The sequence below is a fragment of the Eumetopias jubatus genome, unplaced genomic scaffold (assembly GCF_037043125.1).
Source record: "Eumetopias jubatus isolate StellerSeaLion01/CBP00866 unplaced genomic scaffold, mEumJub1_p1.0 scaffold_7, whole genome shotgun sequence".
Taxonomy (NCBI): domain Eukaryota; kingdom Metazoa; phylum Chordata; class Mammalia; order Carnivora; family Otariidae; genus Eumetopias; species Eumetopias jubatus.
Genome location: NW_028274813.1, coordinates 514,520 through 539,093, shown reverse-complemented (window position 1 = coordinate 539,093; position 24,574 = coordinate 514,520). Strand labels below are relative to the sequence as shown.

The window sequence follows — 24,574 nt, the reverse complement described above, 5'->3', positions numbered from 1 at the left end:
AATCAACTTGGCTTAAAGCTTGGAGTTTTGGGGTTTTTTTTTTTTTTTTTAGATTTGATTCATTTATTTGGGAGAGAGAGAGATAGAGAATGAGCAGTGTGTGTGTGGGGTGAACCAGAGGGAGAGGGACAAACAGACTGCCCACTGAGCAGGGAGCCACATGTGGTACTGAATCCCAGAACTCTAGGATCATGACCTGTATAAAGGCAGATGCTTAATTGACTGAGCCACCCAGGTTGCCCAACCCTGGATCATAAATGTGAGTGAGCTTGACTGGTATAGAGCTCAGAGGGCACTGTGATGCTCATGGAGAGAAGGTAGGGGAACAAACTAGGAGAAGACAGCATGGAAACAGTTATCAGAAGAGCCCCTGGGACACACAGAGCAGAGATGGCTCACTTTTCTTGAGCATGTCCCTGAGAGGCAGTGTTTAAGGAGAGATCCCTCCAGGAACAAGAGCTGGCCAGGGCCATATTCTTGCCCCACCCTCAGCATGAACACAGAGCCTCCTGTGGGAAGGAGCACAGCAATGACACTGCTGCCTAACTTGCTTACACTAAGCCACAAAACTCTACACTCCAGTGGAACTGCCCTTCTCTGTCATACCTGCCAGTCATAGCCCAGAGAAGCCCCTTCCCCAGAAGACCAGCACAAGCCCCTGACCACACCATGTCTCCTGGACCGAGAGTTCTGCAGGGCTTCAGTTCTGGTGGTGATGGTGTGAGCTCCCTTTTTACAAGCAGACCAGAACACACTGAAACTCACCACATCCAGGGAGGGACAAAACACTGCACACAACAGGCATGAAGAGCGTCTGCATACGAATGGCCTGAAGGACAGAGCAGCTTGGGAGGTGTCCTCTCTGCCTCTACAACACGAATGTTTGTTTCATTCCCCAGATTAGGGATGTTCTCAGCTATAATTTGCTCAAATATATCTTCTAGTCCTCTCTCTCTCTCCACTCCCTCTGGGATTCCAGTAATTCTGACTTTGGAATGCTTCATGGTGTCACTTATTTCTCTAATTCTATTTTCATGGATTCTGAGTTGTTTTTCTCTGGCCTCCTCTTTTCCCTTTTTCTCTATTATTTGGTCTTCTAGGTCACTAATTTGTTCTTCTGCCTCACTTACTCCAGCTGTTAGATTATCTAGATTGGATTGGATCTCACCGAAAGCATTTTTAAGTTCTGCCAATTCAGCTTTCATTTCTGCCCTTAGAGACTCTATGTTGCCATTAATTGATTTCTCCATTCTAGCTATTGTCTTCACAATTGTTAGCCTGAATTCCATCTCCAACATCTTGGTTATATCTGAATCCATTTGTAAATCTGTGGCATAAGTCATAATCTTTGAGTGTTTCCTATTTTGGGGGTTCCTCCTCCTAGCCATTGTGATGATGGGTGGTTGAAGGAATGTATAGAGTCCAAATTATTGACCAGAAGCCAAGCAAGATGAACCTGTTTTCTAGGGACCTTAGGTATGCTGGCCTCTTGTTCCCAGCCTGTCTTCTAAGAGAGGAACCTGCTGTGCTGTTACTCAGGCACCCCGGTTTCGACTGAGTTGCCCTGCCCCTGTGGCAGGGTGATGGGGTCAGTGAAAATCAACAAAGAAACAAGAGCTTTGAATGAGACACTGGGCCAGATGGACCTTATAGCTATATACAGAACATTCGACCCTAAAACAACAGAATATTCATTCTTTTCGAGCGCGCATGGAACTTTCTCCAGAATAGACCACATACTGGGTCCCAACTGATAGCAAAAGATTAAGATTATTCCCTGCATATTCTCAGATCATTAGGTTTTAAAACTGGAGCTCAGTCACAAGGGAAAATTTGGCAGAAATTCAAACACTTGGAAGCTAAAGACCACTCTGCTCAAGAATGTTTGGGTCAACCAGGAAATCAAAGAAGAACTTAAACAATTCATGGAAACAAATGAAATGAAAACATATTGGTCCAAAACCTATGAAATACTGCAAAGTGGACCTATGGGGGAAATACATAGCCATCCAAACCTCACTCAAAAAAAATAGAAAAATCCCAAATTCACCATCTAACTCTACAATTTAAAGAACTAGAGACAAAACAACAAACGATGCTTAAGCCACACATTAGAAGAGAAATAATTTACACCAGAGCAGATATCGATGAATTAGAAACCAGAAAGACAGTAAATCAGATCAACAAAACTAGAAGTTGCTTCTTTGAAAGAATAAGATAGATAAACCACTGGCCAGACTTATCCAGAAGAAAAGAGAAAGGACCCAAATTAATAAAATTATGAAAAATGGGAGAGATCATGATGAACACCAAGGAAATAGAAACAATTATTAGAAATTATTATCAACAACTATATGCCAATAAGCTGAGCAATCTGGATGAAATGGATGCCTTCCTGGAAACCTGGAAACTGCCAAGACTGAAACAGGAAGAAATTGACAACCTGAATAGACCAATAACCAGTAAGGAGATTGAAGCAGTGATCAAAAACCTCCCAAAAAACAAGAGTCCAGGGCCTGATGGATTCCCTGGGAAATTCTACCAAACATTCAAAGAAGAAATAATACCTATTCTACTGAAGCTGCTTTAAAAAATAGAAACAGAAGGAAAGCTTCCAAACTCATTCTCTGAGGCCAGCATTACCTTAATCCCCAAACCAGGTAAAGACCCCATCAAAAAGGAGAATTTCAGACTGATATCCCTGATGAATACAGATTCCAAAATTCTCAACAAAATCCTAGCTAATAGGATCCAACAATACATTAAAAGGATCATCCACCACGACCAAGTGGGATTTATCCCCGGGATGCAAGGGTGGTTCAACATTCACAGATCAATCAGTGTGATAGAGCACATTAATAAGAGGAGAGGGAACAATATGGTCCTCTCAATTGATGCAGAAAAAGTATTTGACAAAATACAGCATCCTTTCCTGATTAAAAGTCTTCAGAGTATAGGGATAGAGGGAGCATCAAGTTCATAAAATCCATCTATGAAAAACCCACAGCGAATATCATCCTCAATGGGGAAAACCTGAGAGCCTTTCCCTTAAGATCAGGAACACGACAAGGATGCCTACTCTTGCCACTATTGTTTAACATTGTACTAGAAGTCCTAGAAACAGCAATCAGACAACAAAAAGAAATAAAAGGTATTAAAGTTGGCAAAGAAGAAGTCAAACTCTCTCTCTTCACAGATGACATGATACTTTGTGGGAAACCCAAGAGACTCCACCTCCAAATTACTAGAACTCATACAGCAATTCAGTAATGTGGCAGGACACAAAATCAGTAAACAGAAATCAATTGCTTTCTTATACAATAACAATGCATCTGTAGAAAGAGAAATTGGAGAAATGATTCCATTTACAATAGCACCAAAAACCATAAGATACCTGGGGGGAATAAACCTAACCAAAGGGGTAAAGGATCTATACTCTAGGAACTATAGAACACTCATGAAAGAAATTGAAAGAAGACACAAAAAGATGGAAAAACATTCCATGCTCATGGATCGGAAGAATAAACTTGTTAAAGTGTCTATGCTACCCAGAGCAATCTATACCTTCAATGCCATGCTGATCAAATTTCCAACGACGTTTTTCAAAGTGCTGTAATAAACAATCCTAAAATTTGTATGGAATCAGAAAAGACCCCGAATCACCAAGGAAATGTTGAAAAAGGAAAGCAAAGCTGGAGACATCACATTGCCTGATTTCAAGCTATATTACAAAGCAGTGATCACCAAGACAGCATGGTACTAGCACAAAAACAGACATATAGACCAATGGAACAGAATAGACACCCCCGATATAGATCCTCAACTATATGGTCGAATAATTTTCCACAAAGCAGGAAAAAATATGCAATGGAAAAAGACAGTCTCTTCAATAAATGGTGCTGGGAAAATTGGACAGCCACATGCAGAAGAAATTGGACAGCCACATGCAGAAGAATGAAACTTGACCATTATCTAACACCATACAGAAAGTTAAACTCAAAATGGATGAAAGACCTCAATGTGAAACAGGAATCCATCAAAATTCTAGAGAAGAACATAGCCAGTAACCTCTTTGACATTGGCCACAGCAACTTCTTTCAAGATACATCTCCAAAGGCTAGTGAAACAAAAGCAAAAATGAACTTTTGGGACTTCATCAGGAAAAAAAGCTTCTACACAGCAAAAGAAACATTCAACAAAACAAAGAGGCAACCCACGGAATGGGAGAAGATATTTGCAAATGACACTACAAATAAAGGGCTGGTATCCAAGATCTATAATAACTCTTCAAACTCAACACTCATAAAACAAATAATCAAATAAAAAATGGGCAGAAGACATGAACAGACACTTCTCTAAAGAAGTCATACAAATGGCTAACTGACACATGAAAAAAAATGTACATCATCATTAGGCATCAGGGAAATTCAAATCAAAACCACACTGAGATACCACCTTACACCAGTTAAAATGGCAAAAATCGACAAGGCAAGAAACAACAAATATTGGAGAGGTTGTGGAGAAAGGAGAACCCTCTTACACTGTTGGTGGGAATGCAAGTTGGTACAGCCACTTTGGAAAACGGTGTGGAGTTGCCTCAGAAAATTAAAAATAGAGCTACCCTATGACCCAGCAATTACACTGCTGTGTATTTACCCCAACGTCACAGATGTAGTGAAAAGAAGGGCCATATGCTCCCCAATGTTCATGGCAGCCTTGTCTGCAATAGCCAAACAGTGGAAAGAGCTGAGATGCCCTACAACAGATGAATGGGTAAAGAAGATATGGTCCATATATACAATGGATTATTACTCAGCCATCAGAAAAGATGAGTAGCGAAGTTTTATGTCAACATGGATGGGACTGGAGGAGGTTATGCTAAGTGAAATAAGTCAAGCAGGGAAAGTCAATTATCATACAGTTTCACTTATTTGTGGAACATAAGGAATAGCATGGAGGACATTAGGAGAAGGAAGGGAAGAATGAAGGGGGGGAAATCGGAAGGAGAGATGAACCATGAGAGACTATGGACTCTGAAAAACAAACTGAGGGTTTTTGAAGGGAGGCGGTGGGGGTTGGGGTAGCCCGGTGATGGATATTAAGGAGGGCATGTACTGCATGGAGCACTGAGTGTTATATGAAAACAATGAATCGTGGATCACCGCATCAAAAACTAATGATGTAGATTTGCACAGTGGCAGTATTGTAGCCAATGAGGTTTATCCGAGGTGCGATTATTGCTAACTGAAAAACTAATGATGTATTGTATGGTAACTAACATAACATAATAAAATTAAATTAAAAAAAATTTTTTAAATTACAAGTTGAGAAAGAAACTAATGATGTATTGTGTGGTGACCTACATAACATAAAGTAAAATTAAAAAAAGGAATGCAAATAAAAAAATAAGTAAAAATAAATAAAGTGCCACTGGTATTTTTCAAGGGGCTGGAACAAATAATCCTAAAATTTGTATGGAACCAGAAAGGGCCCTGAATCACCAGGTGATTGGTGAATATGAAAACCAAAGCTGGGGACATCAGGTTCCCAAACTTCAAGCCATATTACAAAGCTGTGATCACCAAGACAGTATGGTATTGGCACAAAAACTGCCACATAGACCAATGGAACATAATAGAGACTCCAGAAATGGACCCTCAACCCTATGGTCAACTAATCTTTGCTAAGGTGGTAAGAATATCCAATGGAAAAACGGCAGTCTCTTCAATAAATGGAGTTGGGAAAATTGGACTGGCACTTGCAGAAAAAGGACATTGGACCATTATCTTACACCATACACAAAAATGGACTCAAAATGGATGAACAATATAAATGTGAGACAGAAATCCATCAAAATCCTAGAGGAGATCACAAGCAGCAACCTCTTTGACCTCAACCATAGAAACTTCTTGTTAGACATGTCTCCAAAGGCAAGGGAAACAAAAGCAAAAATGAACTATTGGCACTTCATCAAGATAGAAACTTCTGCACAGCAAAGGAAACAGTCAACAAAACTAAAAGACACTAGACAGAATGGGAGAAGATATTTGCCAATGACACTACAGATAAAAGGCTGGTGTCCAAGATCATTAAAGGACTTATCAAACTCAACACCCAAAACCCAAAAAATCCAGTCAATAAATGGGCAGAAGTCATGAACGGACATTCTTCAAAGAAGATATACAAATGGCCAACAAACCCATGAACAAAATGCTCCACATCACTCGGTACCAGGGAAATACAAATCAAAACCACAATGAGATACCACCTCACACTAGTCAGAATGGCTAACATTATGAAGACAGGAAACAACAAATGCTGGTGAGGTTGTGGAGAAAGGGGAACCCTCTTACACCATTGGTGGGAGTGCAAAGTGGTTTAGATACTCTAGAAAAGGGTACAAGTGTATGGAACTTCCTCAAGAAGTTAACAATAGAGCTACCCTAGGACCCAACGGTTGCACTCCTTGATATTTACCCCAAATGTATAAATATATTTTCTGAATGGGCACCTGTACTCCAATGTTCATAGCAGCAATGTCCACAATAGCCAAATTGTGGAAGGAGCTGAGATGCCCTTCAACAGATGAATGCGTAAAGAAGATGTGGTTCATATATACAATGGAATATTACTCAGCTATCAGAAAGGATGAATACCTACATTTGCATCGACATGGATGGAACTGGAGGGTGTTATGCTAAGTGAAATAAGTCAATCAGAGAACAACAATTATCATGTGGTTTCACTCATATGTGGAATATAAGGAATAGTGCAGAGGACAATGAGGCAAGGGAGGGAAAACTGAAATGGACGTGATTAGAGAGGGAGACAAACTATGAGAGACTTTTGACTCCAGCAAACAAACTGAGGGTTGTGGATAGAGTGTTGGGTGGGGGAATGAGGTAACTAGGTGATGGGCATTAAGGAGGGCTCAAGAGATGATGAGTGCAGTGTGCTATATGCAACTGATGAATTATTGAAAACTACATCTGATACTAATGATGTATTATATGTTGGCTAATTGAATTTAAATAAAAAGTCTGCTTGGAAAATGGGGATTCTAATATCTTGAATCATAATCTCAATCAGATTTTTATTTTAAGTTCTTGTTATAATTGATATTGCATAGTAAATTCATATGTTAAATATAAATATGTGAACTCTGTTCAGTTTTAAATACATTATCTGTAATGCAATTAATTGCAGTAAAAATTCTGGAAGTAGCAAAATCTAAGGATATATGGATTTACATGTGGTAAATCCTCAGATATTTTCAATAAGTGATTCATACCATATGAAGGAAAGAAGGGCATTACGATTAGACAATGCCTCACATTTTCTGTCAATGGTTGTATTTTTAAGCAGAACCAAATGTACAAATAGCTTACAAGTAACACAACTGAGGACAGCCTGCTGATTATGCACAGAATAAACTGTGAGCCTAGATTCAGGAAAATAGAATAAAACGGAAAATATTCAAAGTCCTCAGATGTTAGAGAGATTTCCATGGTGACACAGGTAAGTGAGAGTCTGTGAGGGTCTGCATTACTGGGACTCCTTGTCCAGGTACTCCTGGGCCAGTGAACCCAACCCAAGGAGAGTCAGGAGGCAGATACATTAGATTAGTAATTGTTCTTACACATTCCTGGAATATCTGAGATACACACACAGGACAGCTGCCAACAGACAGAAAGCCCCCCATTCGATTTCCCGCTTCTTGGGAAAGACCATCTCAAGGAACTTCATGCTCAGGTGAGGAGTGGGCCTGGCCCTCCTCCACCTACAGAAGCACAGTTTTAACCCAGGGACAGAGGATCAGTTTCACGCAGACACCCCTTGGACAACCCTTTACAAGAATGTAAATACTCTGAATGGAAGGGCCTTTCCTGTGACGCCTCTGAGGTCTGGGGTTCAGTGCTCATTTCATGAAAATTCAAGACAGCAAGCATCCCAGAATTTATTTATGAATTCTGTAGGGAAACCATGATCCGATTGATGGAACAAAAGCAGGAACATGAGACGAAGTGTCAGTATGTCTCATCAGTAGTTGATATATTATTTTTCTTCTGGATCATAGTTTGGGCCATAGATGCCCATTTCTACCCCACTTTAGGGCTCTGCCATCGTGGTAGACATTCATTATTGAGACTCACTCTGCATCTGGCACTTGGTGGGGATCTGGGAAGAGTGGCAGCCCTCCAGCCCCATGGGGCTCGGGGTCCAGGACAGGCTGGGAGAGAAGTTACAGACAGGACAGAGTGAAGTCAGGGTGGTTTTCTGTGGGATATTTGTGGGCTAGTACAGGTTGGGCAGGGATCTGGGCTCTGGCAGCTGGATCCCAGGATTCACATGGATTCCCTGTGTGGAAGCCAGGAAACACATCTCAGACACAGAGCCCAAGGATGCTCTCCTGGACTCTCCCTCAGAGCAGGACCTGGCAGGACTAGGTTGGGTTTTCCTCTCCGGCTTGTCGTCCCACCTGTTTCATGGGGAGATTGAGAGCCCCTCCCATCAGGTGAGCTGCTTTTCCATCCAGGAGATGGAGCGATGCCTACAGAGGGGCAGTTTCTGATCACCTGTGTCCCCCCACGTGGATGATGAGCCAGAAGATAAACTGTGGCCTGGAGGACAAGGACTCAGTTGGGCAGACGTCCTGGGAGGATGCTCATATCCATGTGGGGACAGTGTGTGCCCCCTGAGGACAGTCAACAGACACTCAGCATGCAGAGACCTTGGGCTGTGGGAATTCCTAGCATGTCCTTTTGTGGAGAAAGAAAATGGGACATAGAAGAAGTTGATGATGGAATTTCCCCAGTGACTGGTGAAATCTCATCTACATGAAGACAACGTTATCTCATCGTGCTTGGCTTCATGGAGAATAAGAGAAATTAGAGATGGACGAAAAAATGTGATATATTCATGAGTGCAGCTGAGAGTCTAGAGAGGAAATCCCTGATCTCGAAAGGAAGATCCACCCCCCCCCCCCACTGCACCTGCTGCTAGGTCTCATCTAATTGTCTGTGATGTCCTGAGCGTCCCCTAGTGTCCTGAGTGCCCTCTGGTGACCCGAGTTCCCCTTGGTGACCTGATTGCCTGCTGACATACTGAGAGCCCCCTGGTGCCTTTAGCGCCCCTGCCACACAGCCTTTCCTGTGTTCCTGCAGGGAGGTTTGTGTCTGGCCTCACACTGACTTCCCCTCACTGTGTCCTTCACACAATAACACAAGGCCGTGTCCTCGGCTCTCAGGCTGTTCATCTGCAGATACAATGTGTTCTTGCCATTGTCTCTGGAGATGGTGAATCGACCCTTCACAGAGTCTGCATACCTTGTGCTACTTCCATCACTGCTAATCCATGCGACACCCTACAGTCCTTTTCCTGGAGCCTGGTGGACCCAGATCATGCCATTACTACTGAAGGTGAATCCAGAGGCTGCAGAGGAGAGTCTCAGGGACCCCCCAGGCTTCACCAGGTCTCCCCCAGACTCCACCAGCTGCACCTCACACTGGGCACCTGCAGACATAAGACATCCTGGTCAGGAAACTGTCACACATCAAATATTTCTCCACTAACATCCACTTACATACTCCACATCTCTTGTTCACCATGAATTACTTTTTAAAAGAGTGACAAGGAAAACTCAGCGAAGCACAAACTCCATAGTGAGTTGTCTGTGTTCTGTCCTGATCACTGAATGGAACACCTGGTAATCCTGCCAGTAAGTCTCCTCTTCCTGCTGCATGGTCAGGATTGGGCCGTTTTAATCAGTAGAGGGAGGGCCCTATTTGCAAATCCTCTGAGTATATAACAAATTTTCCAGGTAGTATCCTCAAGATAGCAGTGACCTAGGGCAGTTGTGAGGATCCTGGGGGAGTTTGGTCACCATGGTATCTTTCAGGAAACTGTGCTCTTTTAGTTTGTGATTTTTCTAGGGCAATTCCTTAGTACCTATTATCTTCCTTTTTTCACATATGCACCCAGAACTTGTAATGTAGGTAACAATTTTACCACCATTTTACAGGTGGAGAGGTATACACTGCAGCACAGAGGGGTTGTGTGAATGTCCAAGAGCACACAGCAGGTGAGAGTGAGCCCAGTGTCTGGACCTGTGCTCCTCACCATGGGACCTGGGTGCTCCCCTGAACCACCTGCAGGAAAGAGCTGGGCATGGGATTTGCAGGCTTCCTGACTTTCCAGAAGTCCCAATAGACTGATGTGTGGAGACCAGGTCTTTCTGTCACAGAAACTTGGAGACACTGAGAAGTCTTGACAGAGACTCACAGAGCTGATGGAGATGCTGTGGGTTTCCAACAACCATAAGGGGCATTTATACCTGATCTTTGTGTACACATCAATGGAAAGCCTCAATAGAGATAAGAGTGGAATTATTAGTCAAACAATTAATGTCAAAACACCTGAGATCAGAAAGTATGCTGTTAAAGACAATTCTTCATTTCTGAAATAGAGATCACTGTACTTCCACACTCACATTTATTGCCATGATGATATCAATTATATTTATACCAGTGCTTGGCCTTTGGCACATTTGGTCATTACCATTTTGATGGCTTATTTTAAAAATGGAGGACTCGAGGGAAGGGCAAAGATGGTGGAGGAGTAGGGGACCCTATTCCAACTGGTTCCCTGAATTGAGCTGGATATCTCCCAGACCACTCTGAACACGCATGAAATCAGCCTGAGATGTAAGAAGATATATCTGGATCTCTACAAACAGAATATCCCTGGTGGTTGGTTTTGAGGTATGAAGCAGGGAGCTGTGATTACTTGGGCACATATCAGAACATAAATGGGAGGGGGAGGGAGTCTCTGGGATCCTGCACTGAAGGAGCTTGAAAACTTCCCGCCCTAGGGACCAGGCACAGACTGGCAGACCAGTAGTGGTGGGGAAAGAACCTTAGGGTAGCCCCCCACCCCAGACTGAAATTTGGAGCTTCAGAGGCATGCGTGTTAACAGGGGGCAGCTTGCCATTTTAGAAGCACAAAGGGCAGAGACATGCCTGGACCTGGAAATGAGGGCTGGGAGTGCTACTCTGGGGCGCACAACCCAGGACACTGCAGTTTTAGCAGCACAGACAGAAACAGAGACACTGTGGCCTGGAAAGCTCACTGAAGAACAGACTGGGATGTCTCTGTTCTGAAAAAGAGGCTTGGATATGGTCACTTCTTCTCTGACCCTTGGAAGAGACACGGAAAGCTTCCAGGGAAAGCCACCAGAGAACAAAATCCCTCGAAAACCGGTTGTCACTGAGCCCATCCCTCCCCCACAGGGGTCAGGGAAACTCTGCCCTAACAGGGTTGCCTGAGTAACAGTGCAGCAGGCCCTTCTCCCAGAAGACAGGCTGGGAGAAAAAGAGGCCGACAACACTAAGGTCCCTATAAAACAGGTGCATCTTGCTTGGGTTGTGGTCAATAATTTGGACTCTGTACATTCCCTCAACCACCCCTCAACAGAACGACTATTTTTCCTCTTCCAAAATAGGAAAGACTTAAAGACTGACCTATGCCACAGAACAAATGCATATGGAAATAAGCAAGATGTCAGAAATAGACTTCAGGATAACAGTCATGAAGACAATAGCTAGATTGAAGAAAACGATTAATGACAATATAGAGTCTCTAAAGGCAGAAATGAGAGCTGATCTGGAAGAACTTAAAAATGCTATCAGTGAGACCAATCTAATCTAGATCCTCTAACAGCCAGGGTAAGCGAGGCAGGAGAACGAATCAGTGATCTAGAAGACCAACTGACAGAAAAGAAGGAACAGGAGGAGGCCTGGAGCAAACAGCTTAAAATCCATGAACACAGAATTAGAGAAATAAGTGATGCCATGAAACGTTCCAATGTCAAAATTATTGGGATTCCTGAGGAGTTAGAGAGAGAGAGAGGGCTAGAAGATATATTTCAGCAAATCTTAGCTGAGGAATTCCCCAATCTGGGGAATGAAACAAGCATTGGTGTCCTTGAGACAGAGAAGACACCTCCCAAGATCAAGGAGAAAAGACCACAGTCCTGGCATTAATAGTAAAACTCACAAATCTTAAAACCAAGGAAACCATCTTAAGGGTAGTTAGGGGGAAGAGATGTCTTAACTATAGAGGGAGGAACATCAGAATAGCATCAGACCTATCCGTAGAGACCTGGAAAGCCAGAAAGGGTGGGCAAGACATATTCAGGGTACTAAATGAGAAGAACATGCAGCCAAGAATACTTTATCTGGCAAGGCTGTCATTTAGAATGGATGGAGAGATGCAGAGCTTCCAGGACCAGCAGAAACTGAAAGAATATGTGACCACTAAGCCGGCCCTGCAAGAAATATTAAGGGGGGCTCTATAAAAGGAAAAAGACCCCAAGAATGATATAGAACAGAAATTAACAGAGACAATCTATAGAAACAAGAACTTCACAGGCAACATGATGACAATAAAATCATATCATTCAATAATCATTCTCAATGTGAATGGCATAAATACACCCATGAAATGGCACAGGGTTGCGGACTGGATAAAAAGACAGGACCCATCCATATGCTGTCTACAAGAGACTCATTTTGAACCTAAAGATACATCCAGACTGAAAGTGAAGGGATGGAGATCCATCTTCCATGCCAGCGGACCTCAAAAGAAAGCTGGGGTAGCAATTCTCATATCAGACAAATTAGATTTTAAACTAAAGTCTGTAGTTGGAGACACAGAAGGACACTATATCATTCTTAAAGGGTCTATTCAACAAGAAGATCTAACAATTGTAAATATCTATGCCCCAACATAGGAGCAGCCATCTACATAAGCCAACTGTTAACCAAAATAAAGAGTCATATTGATAACAATACGCTAATTGTAGGAGACCTCAATACTCCACTCTCAGCAATGGACAGATCATCTAAGCAGAAAATCAACAAAGAAACAAGAGCTTTGAAGGACACATTGGACCAGTTGGACCTCATAGATATATACAGAACATTCCATCTTAAAACAACAGAATATTCATTTTTCTCGAGTTCACGTGAAACTTTCTCCAGAATAGACCACATACTGGGCCAAAAATCAGGTTTCAACTGATACTAAAAGATTGACATTATTCCGTACATATTCTCAGACCTTATGCTTTGAAAGTGGAACTCAACCACAAGAAAAAATTCGGAAGAAATTCAAACACTTGGAAGCTAAAGACCACTCTGCTTAAGAATGTTTGAGTTAACGAGGAAATCAAAGAAGAACTTAAAAAATTCGTGGAAATCAAAGAGAACAAAAACACATCTGTCCAAAATCTATGAGGTACGGCAAAGGCGGGCCTAAGGAGGAAATACCTAGCCATCCAAGCCTCACTCAAAAAAATAGAGAAAGCCCAAATTCCCCAACTAACTTTACATCTTAAAGAACTGGAGGAAAAACAACAAATGACGCTTAATCCACATTAGAAAATATATAATTAAGATTAGAGCAGAGATCAATGAATTAGAAACAAACAAGCAAACAAAAAACAGAGTAGATCACTGAAAGTAGAAGCTGGCTCACTGAAAGAAATTTTTATTTATTTATTTATTTATTTTAAATTTTATTTTATTATGTTATGTTAGTCACCATACAGTAAATCATTAGATTTTGATGTAGTATTCCATGATTCATTGTTTGTGTATAGCACTCAGTGCTCAATGCAATACGAGCCCTCCTTAATACCTATCACTGGGCTAACCCATCCCCCCACCCCCACCCCTCTAAAACCCTCAGTTTGTTTCTCAGAGGTCATAGTCTCTCAAGGTTCTTCTCCCCCTCCGATTTTCCACCCTTCATTTTTCCCTTCCTTCTCCTAATGTCCTCCATGATATTCCTTATGTTCCACAAATAAGTGAAACCATATGATAATTGACTTTCTCTGCTTGACTTATTTCACTTAGCATACTATCCTACAGTCCATCCATGTTGATGCGAAAGTTGGCTATTCATCCTTTCTGAAGGCTGAGTAATATTCCATTGTATATATGGACCACATCTTTATCCATTTATCTGCTGAAGGACTTCTCAGCTCTTTCCACAGTTTGGCTATTGTGGACATTGCTGCTATGAACATTGGGGTGCATGTGGCCCTTCATTCCACAATATCTGTGCTTTGAGGTAAATACCCAGTAATGCAATTGCTGCATCATAGGTAGCTCTATTTTTAACTTTTTAAGATGTAAAGTTAGTTGGGGAATTTGGGCTTTTTCTATTTTTTTGAGTGAGGCTTGGATGGCTAGGTATTTCCTCCTTAGGCCCGCCTTTGCTGTACCTCATAGGTTTTGGACAGATGTGTTTTTGTTCTCTTTGATTTCCACGAATTTTGAGGAACCTCAAACAGCCATTTGCCAAAGTGGCTGTACCAATTTGCATTCCCACCAACAGTGTAAGAGGGTTCCCCTTTCTCCACAACCTCTCCAACATTTGTTGTTTCTTGCCTTGTGAATTTTTGCCATTCTAACTGGTGTAAGGTAGTATCTCAAGGAGCTTTTCATTTGAATTTCCCTGATGGCTAATGGTGATGAACATTTTTTCATGTGTCTGTAAGCCATTTGTATGTCTTCTTCAGAGAAGTGTCTGTCATGTCTTCTGCCCATTTTTTGACTTGATTATTTTTTTTTTGGGGTGTTGAGTTTGAGTTGTTCTTTATTGATCTTGGAAATCTGCCATTTGGCTGTAGTGTCATTTGCAAAAACCTTCTCCCATTCCGTGGGTTGTCTCTTTGTTTTGTTGACTGTTTCCTTAGCTGTGCAGAAGCATTTTATCTTGAGGAAGTCCCAAAAGTTCATTTTCTCTTTTGTTTCCCTTAACTTTGGTGATGTGTCATGAAAGAAGTTGCTGTAGCCAATGTTGAAGAGGTTATTGCCTATGTTCTCCTCTAGGATTTTGATGGATTCCTGTCTCACATTGAGGTCTTTCATCCATTTAGAGTTTATCTTTATGTATGGTGTTAGAGAATGGTCTAGTTTCATTCTTCTGTATATAGCTGTCCAATTTTCCCAGCACCATTTATCGAATGGACTGTCTTTTCCATTGTATATTTTTCCTGCTTTGTCGAAGATTATTTCACCATAGAGTTGAGGGTCCATATCTGGGCTCTCTATTCTGTTCCATTGGTCTATGTGTCTGTTTTTGTGCCAGCACTGTGCTGTCTTGGTGATCGTGGCTTTGTAATATAGCTTGAAATCAGACAATGTGATGCCCACACCTTTGTTTTTCTTTTTCAACATTTCCTTGGCGATTTGGGTCTTTTCTGGTTCCATGCAAATTTTAGGATTGTTTGTTCCAGCACTTTGAAAAATGCCATTGGTATTTTGATTGAGATGATCGTTTGATTGTTGAAAGTTATGTATTGCTCTGGGGAGCATAGACATTTTAACAATGTTTATTCTTCCAATCCAAGAGCATGGAATGCTTTTCCATCTTTTTGTGTCTTCAATTTCTTTCATGAGTGTTCTGTAGTTCCTAGAGTATAGATCCTTTACCTCTTTTTTTAGGTTTATTCTTATGTTTTTGGTGCTAGTAAGATTGATAAATCACTGGACAGACTTATCTGGAAAAAAAAGAGAGGGAGAGAAAAGCACCAAATTAATAAAAGTATGAATGAATGGGGAGAGGTCATGACTAACACCAAGGAAATAGAAACAATTACTAGAAATTATTATCAACAAGTATATGCCAATAAATCAAGCAACCTGGAAGAAATGGATGCCTTCCAGGAAACCTCTAAATGACCAAGACTGAAACAGGAAGAAATTGACAACCTAAATAGACCAATAACCAGTAAAGAGATTGAAGCAGTGAACAAAATCCTTCGAAAACACGAGTCCAGGGTCTGATGGATTCCCTGGGGGAGTTCTACCAACATTCAAAGAAGAAATACTACCAGTTCTCCTGAAGCTGTTTCAAAAAATAGAAACAGAATGAAAGCTTCCAGACTCATTCTATGAGCCTTGCATTACCTTGGTCCCAATCGGGCAAAGACCACATCAAAAGGGAGAATTACAGAACAATATCCCTGATGAATATGGATGCCAAAATTCTAAACAAAATCCTAGCTAATAAGATCCAACAGTACATTAAAGTCTTATTCATTATGACCAGATCAGATTTATCTCCGGGATCTAATAGTGGTTCAACATTCGCAATTCAATCAGGGTGTAGAACACATAAATAAGAGAAGTGAGGAGAACCACATGGTCCTCTCAATGTATGTAGAAAAAGCATTTGACAAAAATACAGCACGCTTTCCTGATTAAAACTCTTCAGAGTATAGGGATTGAGGGAACTTTCCTCAATTTCATAAAAACCAGCTCTGAAAAGCCCACAGTGAATATCATTCTCAATGGAGAAACTCCGAGAGGCTTTCCCTTAAGATCAGGTACAGGACAAGGATGCCCAGTCTCACCACTATTGTTCAACATATTACTGGAAGTACTAGCAACTGCAATCAGACAACAAAAAGAAATAAAATGCATTCAAATTGGCAAGGAAGAAGTAAACCTATCTCTCTTCACAGATGACATGTTACTTTATGTGGAAAACCCAAAGGACTCCACCCCCAAATTACTAGAACTCCTACAGCAATTCAGTAATTGGTGATACAAAATCATGCACAGAAATCAGTTGGTTTCTTACACACTAACAGTGTAACTTGAGAAAAAGAAATTAAGGAATTGATTCCATCTACAACAGCACCTAAAACCATAAAATACCTTCTAATAAACCTAACCAAAAAAGTAAAATATCTATACTCTAGAAACTATAGAACACTTATGAAGGAAATTGAAGAAGACACAAAAAGATGGAAAAACATTCCACCCTCAAGGATCGGAAAAATAAACATTGTTAAAATGTCTATGCTCCCCAGAGCAATATATACTTTCAACAATCAAATGATCATCTCAATCAAAATACCAATGGCATTTTTCAAAGTGCTGGAACAAACAATCCTAAAATTTGTATGGAATCAGAAAAGACTGAATCACCAAGGAAATGTTGATAAAGAAAAACAAAGGTGTGGGCATCACATTGCCTGATTTCAAGTTATATTACAAAGCTGTGGTCATCAAGACAACATAGTACTGGCACAAAAATAAACACATATATCAAAGGAACAGAATAGAGAGCCAAGATATGGACCCTCAAATCTATGATCAAATTATGTTTGACAAAGCAGGAAAAAATATGCAATGGAAAAAAGACAATCTCTTCAATAAATGGTGCTGGGAAAATTGGACAGCTATATACAGAAGAATGAAACTAGACCATTCTCTAACACCATACATAAAGATAAACTCAAATGGATGGATGACCTCAATGTGAGACAGGAATCCATCAAAATCCTAGAGGAGAACATAGGCAATAAGCTTTTCAACATCGGCCACAGGAACTTCTTTCGAAATGCATCTCCGGGGGGCTGAGCAAGATGGCGGAGGAGTAGGAGACCTGGATTTCGTCTGGTCTCAGGAATTCAGTTGAATGGGGATCAAACCATTCTGAACACCTACGAACTCAACAGGAGATCGAAGAAGAGAGTAGCAACAATTCTCTGAACAGAGAAGTGACCACTTACTGGAAGGTAGGACGTGCAGAGAAGTGAATCTGAGGCGATATTCGGGAGGAGAGACGGTGGGGGAGGGGGACTCCGTCGGCTTCTTCTGGCAAATAATAGAGCCATGGAGCACAAAATTGGAACTGTTAGAAGTCGGCTCCGCTGAGGGACGTCGCTCAGGTGGCTAAGCGGGGGGTGGAACACTCGCGGGACAGTGTGGTCTCAGGACCCTCAGGGTCACAGAAAAACTGGGGGTGCCTGAGTGCGGCAGAGCTCCCAGGTATCGGAGCGGGGAAGCCGGCTGCAGAGATGGAGCTGAGGCGTGGGATCTCAGCTCGGGGTTGCCATAAACTGTGATCCGCGACCCAGTCGCGCCACTGCTCCTCCAGCAGGGACCCAACAAGCAGCACCCTCCCCTTCCTGGGGAGGAGTGGCATGGGAGCGCACCACAGGGATCTGCTGGGTTTGGAGACTCCACACAGGGTCGGGTGCCAGAGATAGAAACGCTTGCTCACAGGCCGGGTGAGCACGGAGTGCGGCCAGAGACCAGGGAGACGGGAGTGACTGCTTTTCTCTTGGGGCGCACTGAGAAGCGGGGTCCCAAGTTCTTGGCTCCTCCGGGTGGAGATTGGGAGGCCACCATTTTCACCCTGGTCCTCCAAAGCTGTACCGAGAGCTTACAGTGAACAAAAGCTCCTGAGAGCAAACCCGAGCAGCTTGCTTAGCCCGGACCGACAAGGGCAGGCCAATTCCGTCTCCGGCAAAGATATTTCGGAACCACAGCAACAGGCTCCTCCCCCAGAAGATCAGCACGAACAGCCAGCAAGCCAAGACCAAGTTTACCGATCAAGGAGAACGGGACAACTCCAGCGCTAGGGGAATACTGCACATGGAATTCATGGCTTTTTTAAAAATGATTCATTAGTTTTTCAAAGTTAATTTTTTAACTGTTTTTTTTTTAATTTTTCTTTTTCCCTTTTTCAACCAACATCTTATCAATCCCTTTTTTAAAAAAAACATTTTTTATTTTTCATTTTTAGAGTCATATTTTATCCCTTCGTAGTAGTTACCCTTATTTTTGGCATATATATAGAGGTTGTTCTCTCTTTAAAATTTTAAGATACAGTTTCTTCTAACAGATCAAAATATACCCTAAATCACTAGTGTATGGCTTTGTTCTAGTCTCCTGCCTGATCACATTCTCTCCCTTTTTTTTTTAAATCTTCTTTCTTTTTTCAAACAACTTCTTATTTTATCAATTCCTTTTATAAAATCTTTTATAATTTTCATCTTTACAGTCATGTTCCATTCCTTCATTGTATTAACCCTTATTTTGTACATAGATAAGTCTTTCTTCATTTAAAATTTTAGGAGGCACTTTTTTCTAACAGACCAAAATATGCCCAAAATCTAGTGTGTGGCACTGATCTATGCACTAGCCTGATCATATTTGATCATATTCTGCTTTTTTGGTATTGTTCTGTTTTTGTTTTTATCTTTTTCTTTTTTTTCTCATTCTTTTTTCTTTCTTTCCCTTTCTTTTCCCCTGGTTTCAGGTCTTTTCTGATTTGTATAGAGTATATTTGCTGGGGACGTTGTTAACCTGTTAGCATTTTGTTCTCACTCATCTATTCTCCTCTGGACAAAATGACAAGACGAAAAAAATCACCTCAGCAAAAAGAACAAGAGGTAGTACCGTCAGCCAGGGACCTACTCAATACGGACATTAGTACGATGTCGGACCTAGAGTTCAGAATCATGACTTTAAAGATACTAGTTGGGCTTGAAAAAAGCATGGAGGTTTTTAGAGAAACCCTTTCTGGAGAAATAAAAGAACTAAAATCTAACCAAGTCGAAATCAAAAAGGCTATTAATGAGGTGCAATAAAAAATGGGGGCACTAACTGCTAGGATAAATGAGGCATAAGAGAGAATCAGTGATATAGAAGACCAAATGATGGAAAATAATGAGGCTGAGAAAAAGAGAGACAAACAACTACAGGATAACGAGGGCCGAGTTCGAGAGATAAGCAATATGATAAGATGAAACAACATTAGAATACTTGGGATCCCAGAAGAAGAAGAAAGAGAGAGAGGGCCAGAAGGTATATTGGAGCAAATAATAGCAGAGAACTTCCCTAATGTGAGGAAGGAAACAGGCATCAAAATCCAGGAGTAACAGAAAACCACTCTCAAAATCAATAAAAATAGGTCAACACCCTGACATCTAATAGTAGAACTTACAAATCTCAGAGACAAAGAGAAAATCCTGAAAGCAGCTCGGGAGAAGAGATATATAACCTACAATGGTAGAAACATTAGATTGGCAACAGACCTATCCACAGAGACCTGGCAGGCCACAAAGGACTGGCATGAGATCTTCAGAGCACTAAACGAGAAAAATATGCAGCCAAGAATACCATATCCAGCTAGGCTGTCATTAAAAATAGAAGGAGAGATAAAAAGCTTCCAGGACAAACAAAAACTAAAGGAATTTGCAAACATGAAACCAGCCCTCCAAGAAATATTGAAAGGGGTCGTCTAAGCAAAGAGAGAGCCTAAAAGCAGCATAGATCAGAAAGGAACACAGACAATATACAGTAGCAGTCACCTACAGGCAATACAATGGCACTAAATTCATACCTTCCAATAATTACCCTGAATGTAAATGGGCTAAATGCCCCAATCAAAAGACACAGGCTATCAGATTGGATTAAAAAACAAGACCAATCAATATGCTGTCTGCAAGAGACTCATTTTAGACCCAAAGACACCCCCAGATTGAAAGTGAGGGGGTGGAAAACCATTTACCATGCTAATGGACACCAAAAGAAAGCTGGGGTGGCAATCCTTCTCTCAGAAAAATTAGATTTTAAAACAAAGACTGTAATAAGAGATGAAGAAGGACACTATATCCTACTTAAAGGGTCTATCCAACAAGAAGATCTAACAATTGTAAATATCTATGCCTCTAACATGGGAGCAGCCAATTATATAAGGCAATTAATCACAAAAGCAAAGAAACACATTGACAACAATACAATAATAGTGGGGGACTTTAACACCCTCCTGACTGAAATGGACAGATCATCTAAGCAAAAGATCAACAAGGAAATAAAGACTTTAAATGAAACACAGGACCAAATGGACTTCACAGACATATTCAGAACATTCCATCCCAAAGCAACGGAATACACATTCTTCTCTAGTGCCTATGGAACATTCTCCAGAATTGATCACAACCTACGTCACAAATCAGGTCTCAACCAGTACCAAAAGATTGGAATTATTCCCTGCATATTTTCAGACCACAGTGCTTTGAAACTAGAACTCAATCAGAAGAGGAAAGTTGGAAAGAACTCAAATACATGGAGGCTAAAGAGCATCCTACTAAAGAATGAATGGGTCAAACAGGAAATTAAAGAAGAATTAAAAAAATTCATGGAAATCAATGAAAATGAAAACACAACTGTTCAAAATCTTTGGGATACAGCAAAGGCATTCCCGAGAGGAAAGTATATAGCAATACAAGCCTTTCTCAAGAAACAAGAAAGGTCTCAAATACACAACCTAACCCTACACCTAAAGGAGCTAGAGAAAAAACAGTAAATAAAGCCTAAACCCAGCAGGAGAAGAGAAATCATAAAGATCAGAGCAGAAATCAATGAACTAGAAACCAAAAGAACAGTAGAACAGATCAACAAAACTAGGAGCTGGTTCTTTGAAAGAATTAACAAGATTGAAAAACCCCTGGCCAGACTTATCAAAAAGACAAGAGAAATGACCCAAATCAACAAAATCATGAATGAAAGAGGAGAGATCACAACCAACACCAAAGAAATACAAACAATTATAAGAAGATATTATTATTTTTAAAGATTTTATTTATTCATTTGTGAGAGAGACAGAGAGAGAACAAGCAGGGGGAGAGGCAGAGGGAGAGGGAGAAGCAGACTCCCTGTTGAGCAAGGAGCCCAACGCGGGACTCAAACCCAGGACCCTGGGATCATGACGTGAGCCGAAGGCAGACGCTTAACCATCTGAGCCACCAGGCACCCATAAGAAGATATTATGAGCAACTATATGCCAGCAAATTAGATAATCTGGAAGAAATGGATGCATTCCTAGAGATGTATCAACTACCAAAACTGAACCAGGAGGAAATAGAAAACCTGAACAGACCTATTACCACTAAGGAAATTGAAGCAGTCATCAAAAATCTCCCAACAAACAAAAGCCCAGGGCGAGATGGCTTCCCAGGGGAATTCTACCAAACATTTAAAGAAGAATTAATACTAATTCTCCTAAACTGTTCCAAAAAATAGAAATGGAAGGAAAACTTCCAAACTCATTTTATGGGGCCACAATTACCTTGATTCCCAAACCAGACAAAGACCCCATCAAAAAGGAGAATTACAGATCGATATTCTTGATGAACATGGTTGCAAAAATTCTCACTAAAATACTAGCCAATAGGATAGAACAGTACTTTAAAAGGATTATTCCTTTTATTTATTTATTTTTTTATTGTTATGTTAATCACCATATATTACATCATTAGTTTTTGGTGCAGTGTTCCATGATTCATTGTTTGTTCATAACACCCAGTGCTCCATGCAGAACGTGCCCTCCTCAGTACCCATCACCAGGCTAACCCATCCCCCTACCCCCTCCCCTCTAGAACCCTCAGTTTGTTTTTCAGAGTCCATCATCACTCATGGTTCGTCTCCCCCTCTGACATACTCCCCTTCTCTTCCTCTCCTGTTATCTTCTTCTTTTTCTTTTTTCTTAAAATATGTTGCGTTATTTGTTTCAGAAGTACAGAACTGTGATTCAACAGTCTTGCACAATTCACAGCGCTCACCGTAGCACATACCCTCCCCAATGTCTATCACCCAGCCACCCCATCCCTCCCACCCCCAACCACTCCAGTAACACTCAGTTTCTTTCCTGAGATTAAGAATTCCTCATATCAGTGAGGTCATGTGATACACGTCTTTCTCTGATTGACTTATTTCACTCAGCATAACACCCTCCAGTTCCATCCACGTCGTTGCAAATGGCAAGATCTCATTCCTTTTGATGGCTGCATAATATTCCATTGTGTATATATACCACATCTTCTTTATCCATTCATTTGTCGATGGGCATCTTGGCTCTTTCCACAGTTTGGCTATGGTGGACATTGCTGCTATAAACATTGGGGTACACGTACCCTTCGGGTCCCTACATTTGTATCTTTGGGGTAAATACCCAGTAGTGCAATTGCTGGATCGAACGGTAACTCTAATTTCAACTGTTTGAGGAACCTCCATACTGTTTTCCGGAGCGGTTGCACCAGCTTGCATTCCCACCAACAGTGTAGGAGGGTTCCCCTTTCTCCACATCCCCGCCAAAATCTGTCGTTCCCTGACTTGTTAATTTTAGCCATTCTGACGGGTGTGAGGTGGTATCTCATTGAGGTTTTGATTTGGATTTCCCTGATGCCGAGCGATGTTGAGCACTTTTTCATGTGCCTGTTGGCCATTTGGATGTCTTCTTTGGAGAAATGTCTGTTCATGTCTTCTGCCCATTTCTTGATTGGATTATTTGTTCTTTGGGTGTTGAGTATGATAAGTTCTTTATAGATTTTGGATACTAGCCCTTTATCTGATATGTCATTTGCAAATATTTTCTCCCATTCTGTCGGTTGTCTTTTGGTTTTGTGGACTGTTTCTTTTGCTGTGCAAAAGCTTTTTATCTTGATGAAATCCCAATAGTTCATTTTTGCCCCTGCTTCCCTTACATTTGTCGGTGTTTCTAGGAAGAAGTTGCTGTAGCTGACGTCAAAGAGGTTGCTGCCTGTGTTCTTCTTTAGGATTTTGATGGACTCCCGTCTCACGTTTAAGTCTTTCAACCATTTGGAGTCTATTTTTGTGTGTGGTGTAAGGAAATGGTCCAGTTTCATTCTTCTGCATGTGGCTGTCCAATTTTCCCAACACCATTTGTTGAAGAGACTGTCTTTCTTCCATTGGACATTCTTTCCTGCTTTGTCAAAGATTAGTTGACCATAGAGTTGAGGGTCCATTTCTGGGCTCTCAATTCTGTTCCATTGATCGATGTGTCTGTTTTTGTGCCAGTACCATACTTTCTTGATGATGACAGCTTTGTAATAGAGCAGGAAGTCCGGAATTGTGATGCCGCCAGCTTTGCTTTTCTTCTTCAACATTCCTCTGGCTATTCGGGGTCTCTTCTGATTCCATACAAATTTTAGGATTATTTGTTCCATTTCTTTGAAAAAAGTGGATGTTATTTTGATGGGGATTGCATTGAATGTGTAGATTGCTCTAGGTAGCATTGATATCTTCACAATGTTTGTTCTTCCAATCCATGAGCACGGAACGTTTTTCCATTTCTTTGTGTCTTCTTCAATTTCTTTCCTGAGTATTTTATAGTTTTCTGAGTACAGATCCTTTGCCTCTTTGGTTAAATTTATTCCTAGATATCTTATGGTTTTGGGTGCAATTGTAAATGGGATCAACTCCTTGATTTGTCTCTCTTCTGTCTTGTTGTTGGTGTATAGGGATGCCACTGATTTCTGTGTATTGATTTTATATCCTGCTACTTGACTGAATTCCTGTACGAGTTCTAGCAGTTTTGGGGTGGAGTCTTTTGGGTTTTCCACATACAGTATCATATCATCTGCAAAGAGTGAGTGTTTGACTTCCTCTTTGCCGATTTGGATGCCTTTGATTTCTTTTTGTTGTCTGATTGCTGTGGCTAGGACTTCTAATACTATGTTGAATGGCAGTGGTGATAGTGTACATCCCTGTCGTGTTCCTGACCTTAGGGGAAAACCTCTCAGCTTTTCCCCATTGAGAATGATATTCGCTGTAGGTTTTTCATAGATGGCTTTTATGATATTGAGGTATGTACCCTCTATCCCTATACTCTGAAGAGTTTTGATCAAGAATGGATGCTGTACTTTGTCAAATGCTTTTTCTGCATCTATTGAGAGGATCATATG

The 24,574-nt window shown here is 41.1% G+C and overlaps 1 pseudogene; it reads left to right on the top strand.

Moving 5' to 3' along the window:
• The first annotated feature begins 5,183 nt into the window (after nt 1–5,183).
• On the top strand, nt 5,184–5,312 carry LOC114202731 (U4 spliceosomal RNA; annotated as a pseudogene).
• Nucleotides 5,313–24,574: the final 19,262 nt, after the last annotated feature.